A 26,131-nucleotide genomic window follows, 5' to 3' on the forward strand; every position below is an offset into this window, starting at 1 on the left:
AAAATTCCACTGAAAGAAATCAGCTTTAAAAAACGAGGTGTGTTAAACGGTCCAGCTGATGCTAACAATAGGACAAACACGTTTCAGTGATAAAGATGGAGTAATTATTGCGTTAGGTTAGAGCAAGACAAAGGGGAAGGAGGCAGGATAAGCTTGAGTTGGTGGTTGCGACGCCACACTGTCTACCATAACCAACTTATTGCCACACATCACTACATCACTCGTTTCCTGTCAACCATTCTTAAACACGTAAATGTTTAACGCTGACTAAAATCCCTTTACTCAGAACTAAGCATAACACTGTCCTCCATTGTTTTCTTTCATCCGCAGATTATTAAACGGGTTATAAAACGGTGGATTTTGGTCCATTTTTTTTCGACTTTGAAGCAGGTGTGAGCGACGATGTTATCATCTCCCAAGTCTCAAGGTTCTATGTGTGTACTCGCCTATTTGTGGATGCAGGGGTCGAGACTCAGCTCCTGGCCCCGCCTCTTCACTGACCGCTACTGTACTGTCCTTCCTCTCCCTGCTCCATGAGCGTTAACATACCTAGTCTTAAAACTATGTATGGTGCCTGCCTCCACTACATCACTTGCCAGACTATTCCACTTCCTAATAACTGTGTGTGTGTGTGTGTGTGTGTGTGTGTGTGTGTGTGTGTGTGTGTGTGTGTGTGTGTGTGTGTGTGTGTGTGTGTGTGTGTATGTGTATGTACTCACCTAACTGTGGTTGCAGGGGTCGATTCAGAGCTCCTGGCCCCGCCTCTTCACACTCTCCCTGATCCATGAGCTTTATCTATCGTATCTCTTCTTAAAGCTGTGTATGGATCCTGCCTCCACTACATCACTCTCCAGACTGTTCTACTTCCTGACAACTCTGTGACTGAAGAAATACTTCACAACATCCCTATGACTCATTTGAGTTGCAAGCTTCCAGTTGTGCCCCCTTGTTGCAGTGTCCCATTTCTGAAACATCTTGGCCCTGTTCACCTTGTCAATTCCTCAGTATTTTATACGTGGTTATCATGTCCCCCTTATCCCTCCTGTCCTTCAGTGTCGTCAGGTTGATTTCCTTTAACCTCTCGTAGGACATACCCCTTAGCTCCGGGACTAGCCTTGTTGCAAACCTTTGCACTTTCTCTAATTTCCTTACGTGCCTGACAAGGTGTGGGTTCCATACTGGTACTGTATACTCCAATATGGGCCTGACGTACACAGTATACAGAGTCTTGAACGATTCCTTACTAAGGTGTCGAAACGCTATTCTTAGGTTTGCCAGGAGCCCATATACTGCAGCAGTTATTTGGTTGATGTACACCTCAGGAGATGTGCTCGGTATTATACTCACCCCAAGATCCTTGTCCTTGAGTGAGGCTTACAGTCTTTGGCTCCCTAGTCTATACTGTCTGCGGTATTCTTTGCCCTTCCCCAGTCTTCATGACTTTGCACTTGGTGGGGTTAATTAAGCTCCAAGTGTAAGTTGCTGGACCAAGCTTGCAGCCTGTCCAGAGCCCTTTCTGATCCTCGTCTGACTGAATTCTCCTCAATAGCTTCACACCATCTGCAAATAGGGACACTTCTGAATCTTTCCTTTCACCAGAAACAGAACTGGTCCTAGAACTAACCCCTGTGGAACCCCGCTTGTCACAGGCGCCCACTCTGGCACCTGCAATGCATCTCCTGTTATACCTGCGTGATCCTCTAGCTTTTGCACTAATCTCATGTGTTGAACTGTGTCAAAAGCCTTCTTACAGTCCAAGAAAATGCAATCTACCCACCCCTCTCTTTTTTCTTGTCTTACTTCAGTCACCTTATCGTAAAACTCCAGGTTTGTGACGAAGGTTTACCCTTCCCTGAAAACACGCTCGTTGTCGTGTATTAGCTCATTCCATTCAAGGTGCTCCATCACTCTTCTGATAATCTTCTCTATGACCTTGCATACTATACATGTCAGTGACACTGGTCTATAGTTTAATGCCGCGTGTCTTTCTTAAAAATTGCGACTACATTTGCTGTCTTCCACACCCAAGGTAGTCGCCCTGTTTCGATAGATGTGTTGAAGATTGTTGCTAGAGGCACACACAACGCCTTTCCTCCCTCTCTCAGGACCCACGGAAAGATGTCCGGCCCCATCGCCTTTGAGGTATCTAGTTCACTCAGCAGTCTTTTCTCCTCCTCGGTTTTGTGTTTTGTGTCCAGCACTTATTGGTGTACTCCACCATTCAGGCTTTCTGGAATCCTTTCCGTCTCCACTAAAAACACTTCCTTAACTCTCATGCTGAGCTCTTCACATACTTCTCGGTCGTTTCTTGTGATCTCCTCTCCTTCCTTCCTTTCTCAGCCTGATTACCTGGGCCTTTCTAATGTTTTGGTTGTGATGGACTGTACAACAGCGTCATGTCAGATTTGCCTTTCCATGCAAAGTCATTTTCACACAGTCGCTGGGTCTCCCTTCTTATCTGTGTATATTTGTTTGTATGTGTGTGTGTGTGTGTGTGTGTGTGTGTGTGTGTGTGTGTGTGTGTGTGTGTGTGTGTGTGTGTGTGTGTGTGTGTGTGTGTGTGTGTGTACTCACCTAGTTGAGGTTGCAGGGGTCGAGTCCAAGCTCCTGGCCCCCGCCTCTTCACTGATCGCTACTAGGTCACTCTCCCTGAACCGTGAGCTTTATCATACCTCTGCTTAAAGCTATGTATGGATCCTGCCTCCACTACATCACTTCCCAAACTATTCCACTTACTGACTACTCTGTGGCTGAAGAAATACTTCCTAACATCCCTGTGATTCATCTGTGTCTTCAGCTTCCAACTGTGTCCCCTTGTTACTGTGTCCAATCTCTGGAACATCCTGTCTTTGTCCACCCTGTCAATTCCTCTCAGTATTTTGTATGTCGTTATCATGTCCCCCCTATCTCTCCTGTCCTCCAGTGTCGTCAGGTTGATTTCCCTTAACCTCTCCTCGTAGGACATACCTCTTAGCTCTGGGACTAGTCTTGTTGCAAACCTTTGCACTTTCTCTAGTTTCTTTACGTGCTTGGCTAGGTGTGGGTTCCAAACTGGTGCCGCATACTCCAATATGGGCCTAACGTACACGGTGTACAGGGTCTTGAACGATTCCTTATTAAGATATCGGAATGCTGTTCTCAAGTTTGCTAGGCGCCCGTAAGCTGCCGCAGTTATTTGGTTGATGTGCCCACTCTGACACCTCGCCACTTACCATGACTCGCTGTGTGTGTGTGTGTGTGTGTGTGTGTGTGTGTGTGTGCGTGTGTGTGTGTGTGTACTCACCTAGTTGTGATTGCAGAGATCGATTCACAGCTCCTGGCCCCGCCTCTTCGCTGGCCGCTACTAGGTCACTCTTCCCGCTCCATGAACTTTATCATACCTCTTCTTAAAGCTATGTATGGATCTTGCCTCCACTACATCACTTCCCAGACTATTCCACCTCCAGACAACTATGTACCTGAAGAAATACTTCCTAACATCCCTGTGATTCATCTGAGCCTTCAGCTTCCAACTGTGACCCCTTGTTGCTGTGTCCCATCTCTGGAACATCCCGTCTCTGTCCATCTTGTCGATCCCTCTCAGTATTTTATATGTCGTTATCGTATCCCCCCTCTCTCTCCCGTCCTCTACTGTCCTCAGGTCGATTTGTCTTAACCTCTCCTCGTAGGACATACCCCCTTAGCTCCAGGACCAGTCTAGTTGCAAACCTTTGCACTTTCTCTAGTTTCTTTACTTGCTTGGCTAGGTGTGGGTTCCAAACTGGTGCTGCATATTCTAATATGGGCCTAACGTACACAGTGTACAGGGTCTTGAACGATTCCTTATTAAGATATCGGAATGCTGTTCTCAAGTTTGCTAGGCGCCCGTAAGCTGCCGCAGTTATTTGGTTGATGTGCGTTTCAGGAGATGTACCTGGTGTTATACTCACCCTAAGGTCCTTTTCCTTGAGCGAGGTTTGTAGTCTCTGGCCCCCTAGACTATACTCCGTCTGCTGTCTTCTTTGCTCTTCCCCAATCTTTATGACTTCGCCCTTGGTGAGGTTGAACTCCAGGAGCAGTTGTTGGACCAGGTCTGCAGCCTGTCCAGATCCCTTTGTAGTTCTGTCTGATCCTCGTCCGATTGAATTCTTCTCATCAACTTCACATCATCTGCAAACAGCAACACTTCGGAGTCTATTCCTTCCGCCATGTCATTCACAAATGCCAGAAACAGCACTGGTCCTAGGACTGACCCATGTTGAAACTCGCTCGTCACAGGCGCCCACTCTGACGCCTCGCCACGTACCATGACCCGCTGTTGTCTTCCTGACAGGTACTCCCTGATCCATTGCTGTGCCTTCCCTGTTATCCCTGCCTGGTCCTCCAGCTTTTGCACTAATCTCTTGTGTGGAACTGTGTCAAACGCCTTCTTACAGTCCAAGAAAATGCAATCTACCCACCCCTCTCTCTCTTGTCTTACTGCTGTCACCCTGTCATAGAACTCCAGTAGGTTTGTGACACAGGATTTCCAGTCCCCGAAACCGTTTTGGCTGTCGTTGATAAGCTTGTTTCATTCTAGGTGCTCCACTACTCTTCTCCTGAAAATCTTCTCCATGACTTTGCATACTATACACGTCAGTGACACTGGTCTGTAGTTAATGTCTCGTGTCTGTCTCCTTAAAAATTGAGACTACATTTGCCATTTTCCATACCACAGGTAGTTGCCCAGATTCAATGGATGTGTTGAAGATTTTTGTTAGTGGCACACACAGCATCTCTGCTCCCTCTGTAAGGACCCACGGAGAAATGTCCGGTCCCACCGCCTTTGAGGTATAAAGTTCACATAGAAGCTTCTTCACCTCCTCTTCGGTTGTGTGTATTTCATTCACCACTTGTTGGCGTATCTCCCTATTCTGACTTCGTGGAGTCCTTCCTGTCTCTACTGTAAATACTTCTTTAAATCTCATGTTGAGCTCCTCACATACTTCTTGGTCGTTTCTTGTGAACTTCCCACCTTCCTTCCTCAGCCTTATTACCTGGCCCTTGACTGTTGTTTTCCTCCTGATGTGGCTATACAACAGCTTCGGATCAGATTTGACTTTCGATGCTATGTCATTTTCGTATTGTCGCTGAGCCTCCCTTCTTATCTGTGCATATTCGTTTCTGGCTCTTCGGCTAATCTCTTTATTTTCCTGGGTCCTTTGTCTTCTCTACTTTTTCCATTTTCTAGTGCACTTAGTTTTTGCCTCCCTACACTTTTGGGTAAAGCAAGGACTCGTTCTTGTCTTCCAATTATTTATTTATTTATTTATGTGTGTGTGTGTGTGTGTGTGTGTGTGTGTGTGTGTGTGTGTGTGTGTGTGTGTGTGTGTGTGTGTGTGTGTGTGTGTGTGTGTGTGTGTGTGTGTGTGTGTGTGTGTGTGTGTGTGTGTATTCATTTGTACTCACCTATTTGTGGTTGCAGGGGTCGATTCATAGCTCCTGGCCCCGCCTCTTCACTGTTTGCTAATAGGTCCTCTCTCTCCCTGCTCCATGAACTTTATCAAACCCAGTCTTAAAACTATGTATGGTTCCCGCCTCCACTACGTCACATTCTAGGCTATTCCTGACAACTCTATGACTGAAGAAGAACTTCCTAACATCTCTTTGACTCATATGAGTCTTCAACTTCCAATTGTGACCCCTTGTTTCCTTGTTTCATCTCTGGAACATCCTGTCTTTGTCCACCTTGTCAGTTCCTCGCAGTGTTTGTGTTACTGGTGAACATAACTACCACACCTTAATAACACCTTAATGCTGCAGATACACTTTCAATACTAAGGAGAGAGCGAGTGATATCAGGTGACAATGATGGTAATGAGTTCAGGTGATGATGGAGGAGATGGTGAGTTCAGGTGGTGACGGAAGAGGTGGTGAGCTCAGGTGGTGACGGAGGAGGTGGTGAGTTCAGGTGGTGATGGAGGAGATGGTGAGTTCAGGTGGTGACGGAGGAGATGGTGAGTTCAGGTGGTGACGTGGTGAGTTCAGGTGGTGACGGAGGAGATGGTGAGTTCAGGTGGTGACGGAGAGGTGGTGAGCTCAGGTGGTGACGTGGTCAGGTGGTGACGGAGGAGATGGTGAGTTCAGGTGGTGACGGAGGAGATGGTGAGTTCAGGTGGTGACGGAGGAGATGGTGAGTGGTGAGTTCAGGTGGTGACGGAAGAGGTGGTGAGCTCAGGTGGTGACGGAGGAGGTGGTGAGTTCAGGTGGTGATGGAGGAGATGGTGAGTTCAGGTGGTGACGGAGATGGTGAGTTCATGTGGTGACAGAGGATATGGTGAGTTCAGGTGGTGACGGAGGAGATGGTGAGTTCAGGTGGTGACGGAGGAGATGATGAGTTCAGGTGGTGACGGAGGAGATGGTGAGTTCAGGTGGTGACGGAGAGGTGGTGAGCTCAGGTGGTGACGGAGGAGGTGGTGAGTTCAGGTGGTGATGGAGGAGATGGTGAGTTCAGGTGGTGACGGAAGAGGTGGTGAGCTCAGGTGGTGACGGAGGAGGTGGTGAGTTCAGGTGGTGATGGAGGAGATGGTGAGTTCAGGTGGTGACGGAGGAGATGGTGAGTTCAGGTGGTGACGGAGGAGATGGTGAGTTCAGGTGGTGATGGAGGAGATGGTGAGTTCTGGGGGTGAGGGAGGAGATGGTGAGCTCAGGTGGTGACGGAGGAGATGGTGAGTTCAGGTGGTGATGGAGGAGATGGTGAGTTCAGGTGGTGACGGAGGAGATGGTGAGTTCATGTGGTGACAGAGGAGATGGTGAGTTCAGGTGGTGACGGAGGAGATGGTGAGTTCAGGTGGTGACGGAGGAGATGGTGAGTTCAGGTGGTGACGGAGGAGATGGTGAGTTCAGGTGGTGATGGAGGAGATGGTGAGTTCAGGTGGTGACGGAGGAGATGGTGAGTTCAGGTGGTGACGGAGGAGGTGGTGAGTTCAGATGGTGACGGAGGAGATGGTGAGTTCAGGTGGTGACGGAGGAGATGGTGAGTTCAGGTGGTGATGGAGGAGATGGTGAGTTCAGGTGGTGACGGAAGAGGTGGTGAGCTCAGGTGGTGACGGAGGAGGTGGTGAGTTCAGGTGGTGATGGAGGAGATGGTGAGTTCAGGTGGTGACGGAGGAGATGGTGAGTTCATGTGGTGACAGAGGAGATGGTGAGTTCAGGTGGTGACGGAGGAGATGGTGAGTTCAGGTGGTGACGGAGGAGATGGTGAGTTCAGGTGGTGACGGAGGAGATGGTGAGTTCAGGTGGTGATGGAGGAGATGGTGAGTTCAGGTGGTGACGGAGGAGATGGTGAGTTCAGGTGGTGACGGAGGAGATGGTGAGTTCAGGTGGTGACGGAGGAGGTGGTGAGTTCAGGTGGTGATGGAGGAGATGGTGAGTTCAGGTGGTGACGGAGGAGATGGTGAGTTCAGGTGGTGATGGAGGAGATGGTGAGTTCAGGTGGTGATGGAGGAGATGGTGAGTTCAGGTGGTGATGGAGGAGATGGTGAGTTCAGGTGGTGATGGAGGAGATGGTGAGTTCAGGTGGTGATGGAGGAGATGGTGAGTTCAGGTGGTGACGGAGGAGATGGTGAGTTCAGGTGGTGACGGAAGAGGTGGTGAGCTCAGGTGGTGACGGAGGAGGTGGTGAGTTCAGGTGGTGATGGAGGAGATGGTGAGTTCAGGTGGTGACGGAGATGGTGAGTTCAGGTGGTGACGGAGGAGATGGTGAGTTCAGGTGGTGACGGAGGAGATGGTGAGTTCAGGTGGTGACGGAAGAGGTGGTGAGCTCAGGTGGTGACGGAGGAGGTGGTGAGTTCAGGTGGTGACGGAGGAGATGGTGAGTTCAGGTGGTGACGGAGGAGATGGTGAGTTCAGGTGGTGACGGAGGAGGTGGTGAGTTCAGGTGGTGATGGAGGAGATGGTGAGTTCAGGTGGTGACGGAAGAGGTGGTGAGCTCAGGTGGTGACGGAGGAGGTGGTGAGTTCAGGTGGTGATGGAGGAGATGGTGAGTTCAGGTGGTGACGGAGATGGTGAGTTCATGTGGTGACAGAGGATATGGTGAGTTCAGGTGGTGACGGAGGAGATGGTGAGTTCAGGTGGTGACGGAGGAGATGATGAGTTCAGGTGGTGACGGAGGAGATGGTGAGTTCAGGTGGTGACGGAAGAGGTGGTGAGCTCAGGTGGTGACGGAGGAGGTGGTGAGTTCAGGTGGTGATGGAGGAGATGGTGAGTTCAGGTGGTGACGGAAGAGGTGGTGAGCTCAGGTGGTGACGGAGGAGGTGGTGAGTTCAGGTGGTGATGGAGGAGATGGTGAGTTCAGGTGGTGACGGAAGAGGTGGTGAGCTCAGGTGGTGACGGAGGAGGTGGTGAGTTCAGGTGGTGATGGAGGAGATGGTGAGTTCAGGTGGTGACGGAAGAGGTGGTGAGCTCAGGTGGTGACGGAGGAGATGGTGAGTTCAGGTGGTGATGGAGGAGATGGTGAGTTCAGGTGGTGACGGAGGAGATGGTGAGTTCATGTGGTGACAGAGGAGATGGTGAGTTCAGGTGGTGACGGAGGAGATGGTGAGTTCAGGTGGTGACGGAGGAGATGGTGAGTTCAGGTGGTGACGGAGGAGATGGTGAGTTCAGGTGGTGATGGAGGAGATGGTGAGTTCAGGTGGTGACGGAGGAGATGGTGAGTTCAGGTGGTGACGGAGGAGGTGGTGAGTTCAGATGGTGACGGAGGAGATGGTGAGTTGAGGTGGTGACGGAGGAGATGGTGAGTTCAGGTGGTGATGGAGGAGATGGTGAGTTCAGGTGGTGACGGAAGAGGTGGTGAGCTCAGGTGGTGATGGAGGAGGTGGTGAGTTCAGGTGGTGATGGAGGAGATGGTGAGTTCAGGTGGTGACGGAGGAGATGGTGAGTTCATGTGGTGACAGAGGAGATGGTGAGTTCAGGTGGTGACGGAGGAGATGGTGAGTTCAGGTGGTGACGGAGGAGATGGTGAGTTCAGGTGGTGACGGAGGAGATGGTGAGTTCAGGTGGTGATGGAGGAGATGGTGAGTTCAGGTGGTGACGGAGGAGATGGTGAGTTCAGGTGGTGACGGAGGAGATGGTGAGTTCAGATGGTGACGGAGGAGGTGGTGAGTTCAGGTGGTGATGGAGGAGATGGTGAGTTCAGGTGGTGACGGAGGAGATGGTGAGTTCAGGTGGTGTTGGAGGAGATGGTGAGTTCAGGTGGTGATGGAGGAGATGGTGAGTTCAGGTGGTGATGGAGGAGATGGTGAGTTCAGGTGGTGGCGGAGGAGATGGTGAGTTCAGGTGGTGATGGAGGAGATGGTGAGTTCAGGTGGTGACGGAGGAGATGGTGAGTTCAGGTGGTGACGGAAGAGGTGGTGAGCTCAGGTGGTGACGGAGGAGGTGGTGAGTTCAGGTGGTGATGGAGGAGATGGTGAGTTCAGGTGGTGACGGAGGAGATGGTGAGTTCAGGTGGTGACGGAGGAGATGGTGAGTTCAGGTGGTGACGGAGGAGATGGTGAGTTCAGGTGGTGACGGAAGAGGTGGTGAGCTCAGGTGGTGACGGAGGAGGTGGTGAGTTCAGGTGGTGATGGAGGAGATGGTGAGTTCAGGTGGTGACGGAGGAGATGGTGAGTTCAGGTGGTGATGGAGGAGATGGTGAGTTCAGGTGGTGATGGAGGAGATGGTGAGTTCAGGTGGTGATGGAGGAGATGGTGAGTTCAGGTGGTGACGGAGGAGATGGTGAGTTCAGGTGGTGATGGAGGAGATGGTGAGTTCAGGTGGTGACGGAGGAGATGGTGAGTTCAGGTGGTGACGGAAGAGGTGGTGAGCTCAGGTGGTGACGGAGGAGGTGGTGAGTTCAGGTGGTGATGGAGGAGATGGTGAGTTCAGGTGGTGACGGAGGAGATGGTGAGTTCAGGTGGTGATGGAGGAGATGGTGAGTTCAGGTGGTGACGGAGGAGATGGTGAGTTCAGGTGGTGATGGAGGAGATGGTGAGTTCAGGTGGTGACGGAGGAGATGGTGAGTTCAGGTGGTGATGGAAGAGATGGTGAGTTCAGGTGGTGACGGAGGAGATGGTGAGTTCAGGTGGTGACGGAAGAGGTGGTGAGCTCAGGTGGTGACGGAGGAGGTGGTGAGTTCAGGTGGTGATGGAGGAGATGGTGAGTTCAGGTGGTGACGGAGGAGATGGTGAGTTCAGGTGGTGATGGAGGAGATGGTGAGTTCAGGTGGTGACGGAGGAGATGGTGAGTTCAGGTGGTGATGGAGGAGATGGTGAGTTCAGGTGGTGACGGAGGAGATGGTGAGTTCAGGTGGTGATGGAAGAGATGGTGAGTTCAGGTGGTGACGGATGAGATGGTGAGTTCAGGTGGTGATGGAGGAGATGGTGAGTTCAGGTGGTGACGGAGGAGATGGTGAGTTCAGGTGGTGATGGAGGAGATGGTGAGTTCAGGTGGTGACGGAGGAGATGGTGAGTTCAGGTGGTGATGGAGGAGATGGTGAGTTCAGGTGGTGACGGAGGAGATGGTGAGTTCAGGTGGTGACGGAAGAGGTGGTGAGCTCAGGTGGTGACGGAGGAGGTGGTGAGTTCAGGTGGTGATGGAGGAGATGGTGAGTTCAGGTGGTGATGGAGGAGGTGGTGAGTTCAGGTGGTGACGGAAGAGGTGGTGAGCTCAGGTGGTGACGGAGGAGGTGGTGAGTTCAGGTGGTGACGGAAGAGGTGGTGAGTTCAGGTGGTGACGGAGGAGGTGGTGAGTTCAGGTGGTGATGGTGGGAGGTGATGATGAGTGGGATGGTGTTAGTGACTGGAGATGGTTATAATGGTAGCGGTGATAGTGATAACGTAATGAGTGGGAAGATTAATGTGGGGGTGGGGTGGTTATGGTGAGCTGATTATGGTGGTGGTGATAGTCATAATGGTGAGTGAGGGCGGTTACTGGGATGCTGGTGATTCTGAGTGGTGGTGACAATGAAGGTAGTTGTGGTGATAGTGGTCATGGGAGTGGTTGTGGTGATAGTGATCATGGTAGAGGTTGTGGTGATAGTGATCATGGTAGTGGTTGTGGTGATAGTGGTCATGGGAGTGGTTGTGGTGATAGTGGTCATGGGAGTGGGTGTGGTGGTTGTGGTGATAGTGGTTGTGGTGATAGTGGTCATGGTAGTGGTTGTGGTGATAGTGGTCGTGGTAGTGGTTGTGGTGATAGTGGTCATGGTGGTGGTTGTAGTGATAGTGGTCATGGTGGTGGTTGTGGTGATAGTGGTCATGGTAGTGGCTGTGGTGATAATGGTCAGGGTAATGGTTGTGGTGATAGTGGTCATGGCGGCGGTTGTGGTGATAGTGGTCAGGGGGGTGGTTGTAGTGATAGTGGTCATGGTGGTGGTTGTGGTGATAATGGTCATGGTGGTGGTTGTAGTGATAGTGGTCATGGTAGTGGTTGTGGTGATAGTGGTCATGGTGGTGGTTGTGGTGATAGTGGTCAGGGGGGTGGTTGTAGTGATAGTGGTCATGGTGGTGGTTGTGGTGATAATGGTCATGGTGGTGGTTGTAGTGATAGTGGTCATGGTAGTGGTTGTGGTGATAGTGGTCATGGGGGTGGTTGTAGTGATAGTGGTGGTTGTGGTGATAGTGGTCATGGTAGTGGTTGTGGTGATAATGGTCATGGTGGTGGTTGTAGTGATAGTCGTCATGGTGGTGGTTGTGGTGATAATGGTCATGGGGGTGGTTGTAGTGATAGTGGTCATGGTAGTGGTTGTGGTGATAGTGGTCATGGGGGTGGTTGTAGTGATAGTGGTCATGGTGGTGGTTGTGGTGATAATGGTCATGGTGATGGTTGTAGTGATAGTCGTCGTGGTGGTGGTTACGATTATTTTAATTATTGGTGATGATAATGGTAGTGGTTGCTGTGATGTGGTGTTGGTACTGATGGTAGTAGTTGTTGGTTATAGTGATGTGGTGTTGGTACAGATGGTAGTAGTTGCTGGTTATAGTGATGTGGTGTTGGTACTGATGGTAGTAGTTGTTGGTTATAGTGATGTGGTGTTGGTACTGATGGTAGTAGTTGTTGGTTATAGTGATGTGGTGTTGGTACTGATGGTAGTAGTTGTTGGTTATAGTGATGTGGTGTTGGTACTGATGGTAGTAGTTGTTGGTTATAGTGATGTGGTGTTGGTACTGATGGTAGTAGTTGTTGGTTATAGTGATGTGGTGTTGGTACTGATGGTAGTAGTTGTTGGTTATAGTGATGTGGTGTTGGTACTGATGGTAGTAGTTGTTGGTTATAGTGATGTGTTGGTACTGATGGTAGTAGTTGTTGGTTATAGTGATGTGGTGTTGGTACTATAGTGATGTGGTGTTGGTACTGATGGTAGTAGTTGTTGGTTATAGTGATGTGTTGGTACTGATGGTAGTAGTTGTTGGTTATAGTGATGTGGTGTTGGTACTGATGGTAGTAGTTGTTGGTTATAGTGATGTGGTGTTGGTACTGATGGTAGTAGTTAGTTGTTGGTTATAGTGATGTGGTGTTGGTACTGATGGTAGTAGTTGTTGGTTATAGTGATGTGGTGTTGGTACTGATGGTAGTAGTTGTTGGTTATAGTGATGTGGTGTTGGTACTGATGGTAGTAGTTGTTGGTTATAGTGATGTGGTGTTGGTACTGATGGTAGTAGTTGTTGGTTATAGTGATGTGTTGGTACTGATGGTAGTAGTTGTTGGTTATAGTGATGTGGTGTTGGTACTGATGGTAGTAGTTAGTTGTTGGTTATAGTGATGTGGTGTTGGTACTGATGGTAGTAGTTGTTGGTTATAGTGATGTGGTGTTGGTACTGATGGTAGTAGTTGTTGGTTATAGTGATGTGGTGTTGGTACTGATGGTAGTAGTTGTTGGTTATAGTGATGTGGTGTTGGTACTGATGGTAGTAGTTGTTGGTTATAGTGATGTGGTGTTGGTACTGATGGTAGTAGTTGTTGGTTATAGTGATGTGGTGTTGGTACTGATGGTAGTAGTTGTTGGTTATAGTGATGTGGTGTTGGTACTGATGGTAGTAGTTGTTGGTTATAGTGATGTGGTGTTGGTACTGATGGTAGTAGTTGTTGGTTATAGTGATGTGGTGTTGGTACTGATGGTAGTAGTTGTTGGTTATAGTGATGTTGTGTTGGTACTGATGGTAGTAGTTGTTGGTTATAGTGATGTAGTGTTGGTACTGATGGTAGTAGTGGTTGGTTATAGTGATGTGGTGTTGGTACTGATGGTAGTAGTGGTTGGTTATAGTGATGTGGTGTTGGTACTGATGGTAGTAGTTGTTGGTTATAGTGATGTGGTGTTGGTACTGATGGAAGTAGTTGTTGGTTATAGTGATGTGGTGTTGGTACTGATGGTAGTAGTTGTTGGTTATAGTGATGTGGTGTTGGTACTGATGGTAGTAGTTGTTGGTTATAGTGATGTGGCGTTGGTACTGATGGTAGTAGTTGTTGGTTATAGTGATGTGGTGTTGGTACTGATGGTAGTAGTTGTTGGTTATAGTGATGTGGTGTTGGTACTGATGGTAGTAGTTGTTGGTTATAGTGATGTGGTGTTGGTACTGATGGTAGTAGTTGTTGGTTATAGTGATGTGGTGTTGGTACTGGTGGTAGTAGTTGTTGGTTATAGTGATGTGGTGTTGGTACTGATGGTAGTAGTTGTTGGTTATAGTGATGTGGTGTTGGTACTGATGGTAGCAGTTGTTGGTTATAGTGATGTGGTGTTGGTACTGATGGTAGTAGTTGTTGGTTATAGTGATGTGGTGTTGGTACTGATGGTAGTAGTTGTTGGTTATAGTGATGTGGTGTTGGTACTGATGGTAGTAGTTGTTGGTTATAGTGATGTGGTGTTGGTACTGATGGTAGTAGTTGTTGGTTATAGTGATGTGGTGTTTGTACTGATGGTAGTAGTTGTTGGTTATAGTGATGTGGTGTTGGTACTGATGGTAGTAGTTGTTGGTTATAGTGATGTGGTGTTGGTACTGATGGTAGTAGTTGTTGGTTACAGTGATGTGGTGTTGGTACTGATGGTAGCAGTTGTTGGTTATAGTGATGTGGTGTTGGTACTGATGGTAGTAGGTGTTGGTTATAGTGATGTGGTTGTACTGATGGTAGTAGTTGTTGGTTATAGTGATGTGGTGTTGGTACTGATGGTAGTAGTTGTTGGTTATAGTGATGTGGTGTTGGTACTGATGGTAGTAGTTGTTGGTTATAGTGATGTGGTGTTGGTACTGATGGTAGTAGTTGTTGGTTATAGTGATGTGGTGTTGGTACTGATGGTAGTAGTTGTTGGTTATAGTGATGTGGTGTTGGTACTGATGGTAGTAGTTAGTTGTTGGTTATAGTGATGTGGTGTTGGTACTGATGGTAGTAGTTGTTGGTTATAGTGATGTGGTGTTGGTACTGATGGTAGTAGTTGTTGGTTATAGTGATGTGGTGTTGGTACTGATGGTAGTAGTTGTTGGTTATAGTGATGTGGTGTTGGTACTGATGGTAGTAGTTGTTGGTTATAGTGATGTGGTGTTGGTACTGATGGTAGTAGCTGTTGGTTATAGTGATGTGGTGGTACTGATGGTAGTAGTTGTTGGTTATAGTGATGTGGTGTTGGTACTGATGGTAGTAGCTGTTGGTTATAGTGATGTGGTGTTGGTACTGATGGTAGTAGTTGTTGGTTATAGTGATGTGGTGTTGGTACTGATGGTAGTAGTTGTTGGTTATAGTGATGTGGTGTTGGTACTGATGGTAGTAGTTGTTGGTTATAGTGATGTGGTGTTGGTACTGATGGTAGTAGTTGTTGGTTATAGTGATGTGGTGTTGGTACTGATGGTAGTAGTTGTTGGTTATAGTGATGTGGTGTTGGTACTGATGGTAGTAGTTGTTGGTTATAGTGATGTGGTGTTGGTACTGATGGTAGTAGTTGTTGGTTATAGTGATGTGGTGTTGGTACTGATGGTAGTAGTTGTTGGTTATAGTGATGTGGCGTTGGTACTGATGGTAGTAGTTGTTGGTTATAGTGATGTGGTGTTGGTACTGATGGTAGTAGTTGTTGGTTATAGTGATGTGGTGTTGGTACTGATGGTAGTAGTTGTTGGTTATAGTGATGTGGTGTTGGTACTGATGGTAGTAGTTGTTGGTTATAGTGATGTGGTGTTGGTACTGATGGTAGTAGTTGTTGGTTATAGTGATGTGGTGTTGGTACTGATGGTAGTAGTTGTTGGTTATAGTGATGTGGTGTTGGTACTGATGGTAGTAGTTGTTGGTTACAGTGATGTGGTGTTGGTACTGATGGTAGTAGTTGTTGGTTATAGTGATGTGGTGTTGGTACTGATGGTAGTAGTTGTTGGTTATAGTGATGTGGTGTTGGTACTGATGGTAGTAGCTGTTGGTTATAGTGATGTGGTGGTACTGATGGTAGTAGTTGTTGGTTATAGTGATGTGGTGTTGGTACTGATGGTAGTAGCTGTTGGTTATAGTGATGTGGTGTTGGTACTGATGGTAGTAGTTGTTGGTTATAGTGATGTGGTGTTGGTACTGATGGTAGTAGTTGTTGGTTATAGTGATGTGGTGTTGGTACTGATGGTAGTAGTTGTTGGTTATAGTGATGTGGTGTTGGTACTGATGGTAGTAGCTGTTGGTTATAGTGATGTGGTGGTACTGATGGTAGTAGTTGTTGGTTATAGTGATGTGGTGTTGGTACTGATGGTAGTAGCTGTTGGTTATAGTGATGTGGTGTTGGTACTGATGGTAGTAGTTGTTGGTTATAGTGATGTGGTGTTGGTACTGATGGTAGTAGTTGTTGGTTATAGTGATGTGGTGTTGGTACTGATGGTAGTAGTTGTTGGTTATAGTGATGTGGTGTTGGTACTGATGGTAGTAGTTGTTGGTTATAGTGATGTGGTGTTGGTACTGATGGTAGTAGTTGTTGGTTATAGTGATGTGGTGTTGGTACTGATGGTAGTAGTTGTTGGTTATAGTGATGTGGTGTTGGTACTGATGGTAGTAGTTGTTGGTTATAGTGATGTGGTGTTGGTACTGATGGTAGTAGTTGTTGGTTATAGTGATGTGGCGTTGGTACTGATGGTAGTAGTTGTTGGTTATAGTGATGTGGTGTTGGTACTGATGGTAGTAGTTGTTGGTTATAGTGATGTGGTGTTGGTACTGATGGTAGTAGTTGTTGGTTATAGTGATGTGGTGTTGGTACTGATGGTAGTAGTTGTTGGTTATAGTGATGTGGTGTTGGTACTGATGGTAGTAGTTGTTGGTTATAGTGATGTGGTGTTGGTACTGATGGTAGTAGTTGTTGGTTATAGTGATGTGGTGTTGGTACTGATGGTAGTAGTTGTTGGTTACAGTGATGTGGTGTTGGTACTGATGGTAGTAGTTGTTGGTTATAGTAGATAAAAGTGGTGACCGGGTGATGAACTGATGATACTGGTTATAATAGCGGTGTTTGGTGGTGACGCTGAGCCATGGTGATGATAATGGTTTGGTGACAGTTGTGGTGATGATGTTCTGGTGGTGATAGTAGGGATGGTGATAATGGTGGTGGTGACAATGGTGGTGGTGATAGTGGTGGTGACAGTAGGGGTGGTGATAGTGGTGATGGTGGTACTAGAGGTAATGATAGTGGTGGTGATGGTAGTAGGGTTGGTGATAGTGGTGGTGGTGGTAGTAGGGGTGGTGACAGTGGTGGTGGTGGTGGTAATAGGGGTGGTGATAGTATGGGTGGTGATAATGATGGTGGTAGCAGGGGTGGTGATAGTGGTGGTAGAGGTGGTGATAGTGGTGGTGGTGGTAGTACGGGTGGTGACAGTGGAGGTGGTGGTAGTACGGGTGGTGACAGTGGAGGTGGTGGTGGGAGGGGTGGGGATAGTGGTGGTGGTGGTAGTAGGGGTGGTGACAGTGGAGGTGGTGGTAGTAGGGGTGGTGATAGTGGTGGCAGTGGTAGTAGGCGTGGTGATAGTGGTGGTGGTGGTAGGGGTGGTGATAGTGGTCCTGGTGGTGGTTGGAGGGGTGGTGACAGTGGTGGTGGTAGTAGAGGTGGTGATAGCGGACGTGGTGGTAGTAGGGGTGGTGATCGTAGTGTTGGTGGCGGTAGTAGGGGTGGTGATAATGGTGGTGGTGAAAGTAGGGGTAGTGGTAGTGGTGGTAGTAGGGTGGTGATAGTGGTGGTGGTGGTAGTAGGGGTGGTGATAGTGGTGGCGGTGGTAGCAGGGGTGGTGATAGTGGTGATGGTGGTGGTGGTGGTAGTAAGGGTGGTGATAGTGGTGTTGGTGGTAGTAGAAGTGGTGGTGGTAGTAGGGGTGGTGATAGTGGTGGTAATAGGGGTGGTAATAGTGGTGGTGGTGGTGGTAGGGGTGGTGATAGTGGTCCTGGTGGTGGTAGGAGGGGTGGTGATAGTGGTGGTGGTGGTAGTAGAAGTGGTGGTGGTAGTAGGGGTGGTGATAGTGGTGGTAATAGGGGTGGTAATAGTGGTGGTGGTGGTGGTAGGGGTGGTGATAGTGGTGGTGGTCGTAGCAGGGGTGGTGATAGTGGTGGTGGTGGTAGTACGGGTGGTGATAGTGGTCCTGGTGGTGGTAGGAGGGGTGGTGATAGTGGTGGTGGTGGTGGTAGGGGTGGTGATAGTGGTGGTGGTCGTAGCAGGGGTGGTGATAGTGGTGGTGGTGGTAGTACGGGTGGTGATAGTGGTCCTGGTGGTGGTAGGAGGGGTGGTGATAGTGGTGGTGGTGGTAGTAGAAGTGGTGGTGGTAGTAGGGGTGGTGATAGTGGTGGTAATAGGGGTGGTAATAGTGGTGGTGGTGGTGGTAGGGGTGGTGATAGTGGTAGTGGTCGTAGCATTGGTGGTGATAGTGGTCCTGGTGGTGGTAGTAGGGGTGGTGATAGTGGTGGTGGTGGTAGTAGTGGAGGTGATAGTGGTGGTCGTGGCGGTAGTAGGGGTCGTGATAGTGGTGGTGGTGGTAGTATGGGTGGTGACAGTGGTGGTGGTGGTGGTAGTAGGGGTGGTGATACTGGTGGTGGTGGTGGTAGAAGGGGTAGTGATAGTGGTGGTGGCGGTAGTAGGGGTAGTGATAGTGGTGGTGGTAGTAGTAGGAGTGGTGAGAGTGGTGGTGGTAGTAGTAGGGGTGGTGATAGTGGTGTTGGTGGTAGTTGGGGTGATGATAGTGGTGGTGGTAGTAGTAGGGGTGGTGATAGTGGTGGGAGTGGTAGTAGGGGTGGTGGTGATGGTAGAAGGGGTAGTGATAGTGGTGGTGGTGGAAGTAGGGGTAGTGATAGTGGTGGTGGTAGTAGTAGGAGTGGTGATAGTGGTGGTGGTGGTAGTAGTAGGGGTGGTGATAGTGGTGGTGGTGGTAGTAGGGGAGATGATAGTAGTGGTGGTGGTGGTGGTAGTGGTGGTGGTGGTAGTCGGGGTGGTGATAGTGGTGGTGGTGGTGGTTGTAGGGGTGGTGACAGTGGTGGTGATGGTAGTAAGGGTGGTGATAGTGGTGGTCGTGGTAGTAGAGGTGGTGATAGTGGTCCTGGTGGTGGTATTAGGGTTGGAGATAGTGGTGGTGGTGGTAGTAGAGGTGGTGACAGTGGTGGTGATGGTAGTCAGGGTGGTGATAGTGGTGGTGGTGACTACAGCTCAGCAGGTTATGACTCGTCAAAAAAGATAAAGATGTCAGATAAGGAGGATAAGAGTAAATAAATATCTCCAAACATACCATACCAACTAATGTCATTTCCCTACGTCGTCAACAGTGGGTCGATCCTGCTGCATCTTTCCGGCTATCAAAAACAAAACAAAAGGTCCGGCTCTCAAGTGAGAAGACCAGAGTTAGAAGCCCGGGTGAGGGAAGACCTTGTAGGTGGCATCCTGGAGGACCTAACGAAAATAAGCCCCAGTGACTTCTAAAAACAACGTATAATAAATCTCCATTATCCATGAATTACAATGAGAAGTACAGTTTTACTGTGATGATTTCCATGGATAAGTAAATTACCTCCAGTTATTGTGGGGCTTTTGGTATTATTAACTCTCTGGTATTATTAACTTTCTGGTATTATTAACTCTCTGGTATTATTAACTTTCTGGTATTATTAACTCTCTGGTATTATTAACTCTCTGGTATTATTAACTTTCTGGTATTATTAACTCTCTGGTATTATTAACTTTCTGGTATTATTAACTCTCTGGTATTATTAACTTTCTGGTATTATTAACTCTCTGGTATTATTAACTCTCTGGTATTATTAACTCTCTGGTATTATTAACTCTCTGGTATTATTAACTCTCTGGTATTATTAACTCTCTGGTATTATTAACTCTCTGGTATTATTAACTTTCTGGTATTATTAACTCTCTGGTATTATTAACTCTCTGGTATTATTAACTCTCTGGTATTATTAACTCTCTGGTATTATTAACTTTCTGGTATTATTAACTCTCTGGTATTATTAACTCTCTGGTATTATTAACTCTCTGGTATTATTAACTCTCTGGTATTATTAACTCTCTGGTATTATTAACTCTCTGGTATTATTAACTCTCTGGTATTATTAACTCTGGTATTATTAACTCTCTGGTATTATTAACTCTGGTATTATTAACTCTCTGGTATTATTAATTCTCTGGTATTATTAACTCTCTGGTATTATTAACTCTCTGGTATTATTAACTCTCTGGTATTATTAACTCTCTGGTATTATTAACTCTCTGGTATTATTAACTCTCTGGTATTATTAACTCTCTGGTATTATTAACTCTCTGGTATTATTAACTCTCTGGTATTATTAACTCTCTGGTATTATTAACTCTCTGGTATTATTAACTTTCTGGTATTATTAACTCTCTGGTATTATTAACTTTCTGGTATTATTAACTCTCTGGTATTATTAACTCTGGTATTATTAACTCTCTGGTATTATTAACTCTCTGGTATTATTAACTTTCTGGTATTATTAACTCTCTGGTATTATTAACTTTCTGGTATTATTAACTCTCTGGTATTATTAACTCTCTGGTATTATTAACTTTCTGGTATTATTAACTCTCTGGTATTATTAACTCTGGTATTATTAACTCTCTGGTATTATTAACTCTCTGGTATTATTAACTTTCTGGTATTATTAACTCTCTGGTATTATTAACTCTCTGGTATTATTAACTCTCTGGTATTATTAACTCTCTGGTATTATTAACTTTCTGGTATTATTAACTCTCTGGTATTATTAACTTTCTGGTATTATTAACTCTCTGGTATTATTAACTCTGGTATTATTAACTCTCTGGTATTATTAACTCTCTGGTATTATTAACTTTCTGGTATTATTAACTCTCTGGTATTATTAACTCTCTGGTATTATTAACTCTCTGGTATTATTAACTCTCTGGTATTATTAACTTTCTGGTATTATTAACTCTCTGGTATTATTAACTTTCTGGTATTATTAACTCTCTGGTATTATTAACTCTGGTATTATTAACTCTCTGGTATTATTAACTCTCTGGTATTATTAACTTTCTGGTATTATTAACTCTCTGGTATTATTAACTTTCTGGTATTATTAACTCTCTGGTATTATTAACTCTCTGGTATTATTAACTTTCTGGTATTATTAACTCTCTGGTATTATTAACTCTGGTATTATTAACTCTCTGGTATTATTAACTTTCTGGTATTATTAACTCTCTGGTATTATTAACTTTCTGGTATTATTAACTCTCTGGTATTATTAACTCTCTGGTATTATTAACTCTCTGGTATTATTAACTCTCTGGTATTATTAACTCTCTGGTATTATTAACTTTCTGGTATTATTAACTCTCTGGTATTATTAACTTTCTGGTATTATTAACTCTCTGGTATTATTAACTCTCTGGTATTATTAACTCTCTGGTATTATTAACTCTCTGGTATTATTAACTCTCTGGTATTATTAACTTTCTGGTATTATTAACTCTCTGGTATTATTAACTTTCTGGTATTATTAACTCTCTGGTATTATTAACTCTCTGGTATTATTAACTCTCTGGTATTATTAACTCTCTGGTATTATTAACTCTCTGGTATTATTAACTCTCTGGTATTATTAACACTCTGGTATTATTAATTTTCTGGTATTATTAACTCTCTGATATTATTATTAACTCTCTGGTACTATTAACTCTCTGGTATTAGTAACTCTGGTATTATTAACTCTCTGGTATTATTAATTTTCTGGTATTATTAACTCTCTGATATTATTAACTCTCTGGTATTATTAACTCTCTGGTATTATTAACTCTCTGGTATTATTAACTCTGGTATTATTAACTCTCTGGTATTATTAACTCTCTGGTATTATTAACTCTGGTATAATTAACTCTCTGGTATTATTAACTTTCTGGTATTATTAACTCTCTGGTATTAACTCTGGCATTAATAACTCTCTGGTATTATTAAGTCTCTGGTATTATTAACCCTGGTATTATTAACTCTCTGGTATTATTAACTCTGGTATTATTTACTCTCTAATATTATTAACTCTCTGGTATTATTAACTCTGATATTATTAACTCTCTGGTATTATTAACTCTCTGGTATTATTAACTCTCTGGTATTATTAACTCTCTGGTATTATTAACTCTGGCATTATTAACTCTCTGGTATTATTACCTCTCTGGTATTATTAACTCTGGTATTATTAACCCTCTGGTATTAACTCTCTGGTATTATTAACTCTCTGGTATTATTAACTCTCTGGTATTATTAACTCTGGTATTAACTCTCTGGTATTATTAACTCTGGTATTATTAACTCTCTGGTATTATTAACTCTGGTATTATTAACTCTCTGGTATTATTAACTCTCTGGTATTATTAACTCTGGTATTAACTCTCTGGTATTATTAACTCTGGTATTATTAACTCTGGTATTATTAACTCTCTGGTATTATTAACTCTCTGGTATTATTAACTCTGGTATTATTAACTCTCTGGTATCATTAACTATGGTATTATTAACTCTGGTATTATTAACTCTCTGGTATTATTAACTCTGGTATTATTAACACTCTAGTATTATTAACTCTGGTATTATTAACTCTGGTATTATTAACTCTGGTATTATTAACTCTGGTATTATTAACTCTCAGGTATTATTAACTCAGGTATTAACTCTCTGGTATTATTAACTCTGGTATTAACTCTGGTATTAGTAACTCTGGTATTATTAACTCTGGTATTATTAACTTTTGTATTATTAACTCTCTGGTATTATTAACTCTGGTATTAACTCTGGTATTATTAAGTCTGGGATTGCTAACTCTGTTATTGTTAACTCTCTGGTATTATTAACTCTGGTATTATTAACTCTGGTATTAACTCTCTGGTATTATTAACTCTGGTATTATTAACTCTGGTATTATTAACTATCTGGTATTAACTCTCTGGTATTATTAACTCTGGTATTATTAACTCTCTGGTATTATTAACTATGGTATTATTAACTCTGGTATTATTAACTCTCTGGTATTATTAACTCTGGTATTATTAACTCTCTGGTATTATTAACTCTGGTATTATTAACTCTCTGGTATTATTAACTCTGGTATTATTAACTCTCTGGTTGGTATTATTAACTCTCTGGTATTATTAACTCTCTGGTATTATTAAATGTCTGGTATTAATTCTGGTATTAGTAACACTGGTATTATTAACTCTCTGGTATTAGTAACTCTCTTGCATTATTAAGTCTGGTATTATTAAGTCTGGTATTGGTAACTCTGTTATTGTTAACTCTCTGGTATTATTAACTCTGGTATTAACTCTGGTATTATTAACTGGTATTAGTAACTCTGGTATTATTAACTCTCTGGTATTATTAACTCAGGTATTAACTCTCTGGTATTATTAACTCTGGTATTAGTAACTCTGGTATTATTAACTCTTGTATTATTAACTCTCTGGTATTATTAACTCTGGTATTAACTCTGGTATTATTAAGTCTGGGATTGCTAACTCTGTTATTGTTAACTCTCTGGTATTATTAACTCTGGTATTATTAACTCTGGTATTATTAACTCTCTGGTATTATTAACTCTGGTATTATTAACTCTCTGGTATTATTAACTCTGGTATTAACTCTGGTATTATTAACTCTTGTATTATTAACTCTCTGGTATCATTAACTCTGGTATTAACTCTGGTATTATTAACTCTGGGATTGCTAACTCTGTTATTGTTAACTCTGTGGTACTATTAACTCTGGTATTATTAACTCTGGTATTATTAAGTCTGGGACTGCTAACTCTGTTATTAACTCTCTGGTATTATTAATTCTGGTATTTTTTTTTTATTCGCTGGTATTCTCCCGGCCCGGGTCTTTTCCAAGTAGTGGTGACCCGGCCTTGGCTCCCTATCTGGGGAGTGTCTCGAGACTTAAGTCTCCCGTGGGAGGAGGTACAAGTACCCCCTCATCTTTGGGACCAACTGTCCCCAGGCCTAGCCACATTCCCCGCCCTCACGAGGCTCGTAGGGAGAAGCTAGGCCTCTGGTCTGCCATCTGCCCCGCCCCAAAGGGGCTCGTGGGGATTGCAGTCATTCTGGTATTATTAACTCTGGTATTATTAACTCTGGTATTATTAACTCTGGTATTATTAACTCTCTGGTATTATTAACTCTGGTGGTAACTCTCTGGTATTATTAACTCTGGTATTATTAACTCTGGTATTATTAACTCTGGTATTATTAACTCTCTGGTATTATTAACTCTGGTATTAACTCTCTGGTATTATTAACTCTGGTATTATCATCTCTGGTATTATCAACTCTGGTATTATTAACTCTGGTATTAACTCTGGTATTATTAACTCTGGTATTAACTCTCTGGTATTATTAACTCTGGTATTATTAACTCTGGTATTATTAACTCTGGTATTATTAACTCTGGTATTAACTCTGGTATTATCAACTCTGGTATTATCAACTCTGATATTATTAACTCTGGTATTAACTCTGGTATTATTAACTCTGGTATTATTAACTCTGGTATTATTAACTCTGGTATTATCAACTCTGGTATTATCAACTCTGATATTATTAACTCTGGTATTAACTCTGGTATTATTAACTCTGGTATTATCAACTCTGATATTATTAACTCTGGTATTATCAACTCTGGTATTATTAACTCTGATATTATTAACTCTGGTATTAACTCTGGTATTATTAACTCTGGTATTATTAACTCTGGTATTATTAACTCTGGTATTATCAACTCTGGTATTATTAACTCTGATATTATTAACTCTGGTATTAACTCTGGTATTATTAACTCTGGTATTATTAACTCTGGTATTATTAACTCTGGTATTATTAACTCTGGTATTATCAACTCTGGTATTATCAACTCTGATATTATTAACTCTGGTATTATCAACTCTGGTATTATTAACTCTGGTATTATTAACTCTGGTATTATTAACTCTGGTATTATTAACTCTGGTATTATCAACTCTGGTATTATCAACTCTGATATTATTAACTCTGGTGTTATTAACTCTGGTATTATCAACTCTGGTATTATTAACTCTGGTATTATCAACTCTGGTATTATCAACTCTGGTATTATTAACTCTGGTATTATTAACTCTGGTATTATTAACGCTGGTATTATCAACTCTGGTATTATCAACTCTGGTATTATCAACTCTGGTATTATCAACTCTGGTATTATTAACTCTGGTATTATTAACTCTGGTGTTATTAACTCTGGTATTATCAACTCTGGTATTATTAACTCTGGTATTATCAACTCTGGTATTATTAACTCTGGTATTATTAACTCTGGTATTATCAACTCTGGTATTATCAACTCTGGTATTATTAACTCTGGTATTATTAACTCTGGTATTATTAACTCTGGTATTATCAACTCTGGTATTATTAACTCTGGTATTATCAACTCTGGTATTATTAACTCTGGTATTATCAACTCTGTTATTATTAACTCTGGTATTATCAACTCTGGTATTATTAACTCTGGTATTATTAACTCTGATATTATTAACTCTGGTATTAACTCTGGTATTATTAACTCTGGTATTATTAACTCTGGTATTATTAACTCTGGTATTATCAACTCTGGTATTATTAACTCTGATATTATTAACTCTGGTATTAACTCTGGTATTATTAACTCTGGTATTATTAACTCTGGTATTATTAACTCTGGTATTATTAACTCTGGTATTATCAACTCTGGTATTATCAACTCTGGTATTATCAACTCTGGTATTATTAACTCTGGTATTATTAACTCTGGTATTATTAACTCTGGTATTATTAACTCTGGTATTATTAACTCTGGTATTATCAACTCTGGTATTATTAACTCTGGTATTATCAACTCTGTTATTATTAACTCTGGTATTATCAACTCTGGTATTATTAACTCTGGTATTATTAACTCTGGTATTATCAACTCTGGTATTATCAACTCTGGTATTATTAACTCTGGTATTATTAACTCTGGTATTATTAACTCTGGTATTATCAACTCTGGTATTATCAACTCTGGTATTATTAACTCTGGTATTATTAACTCTGGTATTATTAACTCTGGTATTATTAACTCTGTTATAACAGAGTCAAGGTGTGGAGACACTAACTACTTGCACAACACGTTTTGTCCAAAGTTTTAAAAATCATGTTTGGCTGAGTGTAGCTTCATCAAGTAACGTTTCGCTCTGTGTAGAGTTTTATCAAGTCATAAATGTTATGGGCAGGTCATATGTGTGGGTAGTACGCTGTTTCGCACACTCCACGTGACACAGACCAACAAGACACTCATGAATTACGGAAAAGAAGACAATAAATGCAAGAGAAAGGCAGAAGTTATTCTTGGCAGGACAACAAGCCGCTGCTCACACAACTCATCTCATTCTGACACATCTTATAAATCCGCAGATTTACATGTTTCCTAATTTTTTTCCTCAGCTTCACTGCCAGACGTATCACGGCCTGTTATTTTTTTATTCACTGGGGCTATATATAAGATTTTATAGCTTATGATAACTTAACCTAACTCAATCCTTACCTAAATTAAATCTTAATCTAAACCGAGAGAGAGAGAGAGAGAGAGAGAGAATGAAGGATGGTTTGTGT

The 26,131-nt window shown here is 43.7% G+C and overlaps 1 protein-coding gene across 2 annotated transcripts in view; it reads right to left on the reverse strand.

Moving 5' to 3' along the window:
* Nucleotides 1-26,131, reverse strand: part of peb (pebbled) — a 589,367-nt gene that overhangs the window by 15,128 nt on the left and 548,108 nt on the right. The window lies entirely within an intron of this gene.

Source organism: Cherax quadricarinatus, chromosome 47, assembly GCF_038502225.1.
Source record: "Cherax quadricarinatus isolate ZL_2023a chromosome 47, ASM3850222v1, whole genome shotgun sequence".
NCBI lineage: Eukaryota > Metazoa > Arthropoda > Malacostraca > Decapoda > Parastacidae > Cherax > Cherax quadricarinatus.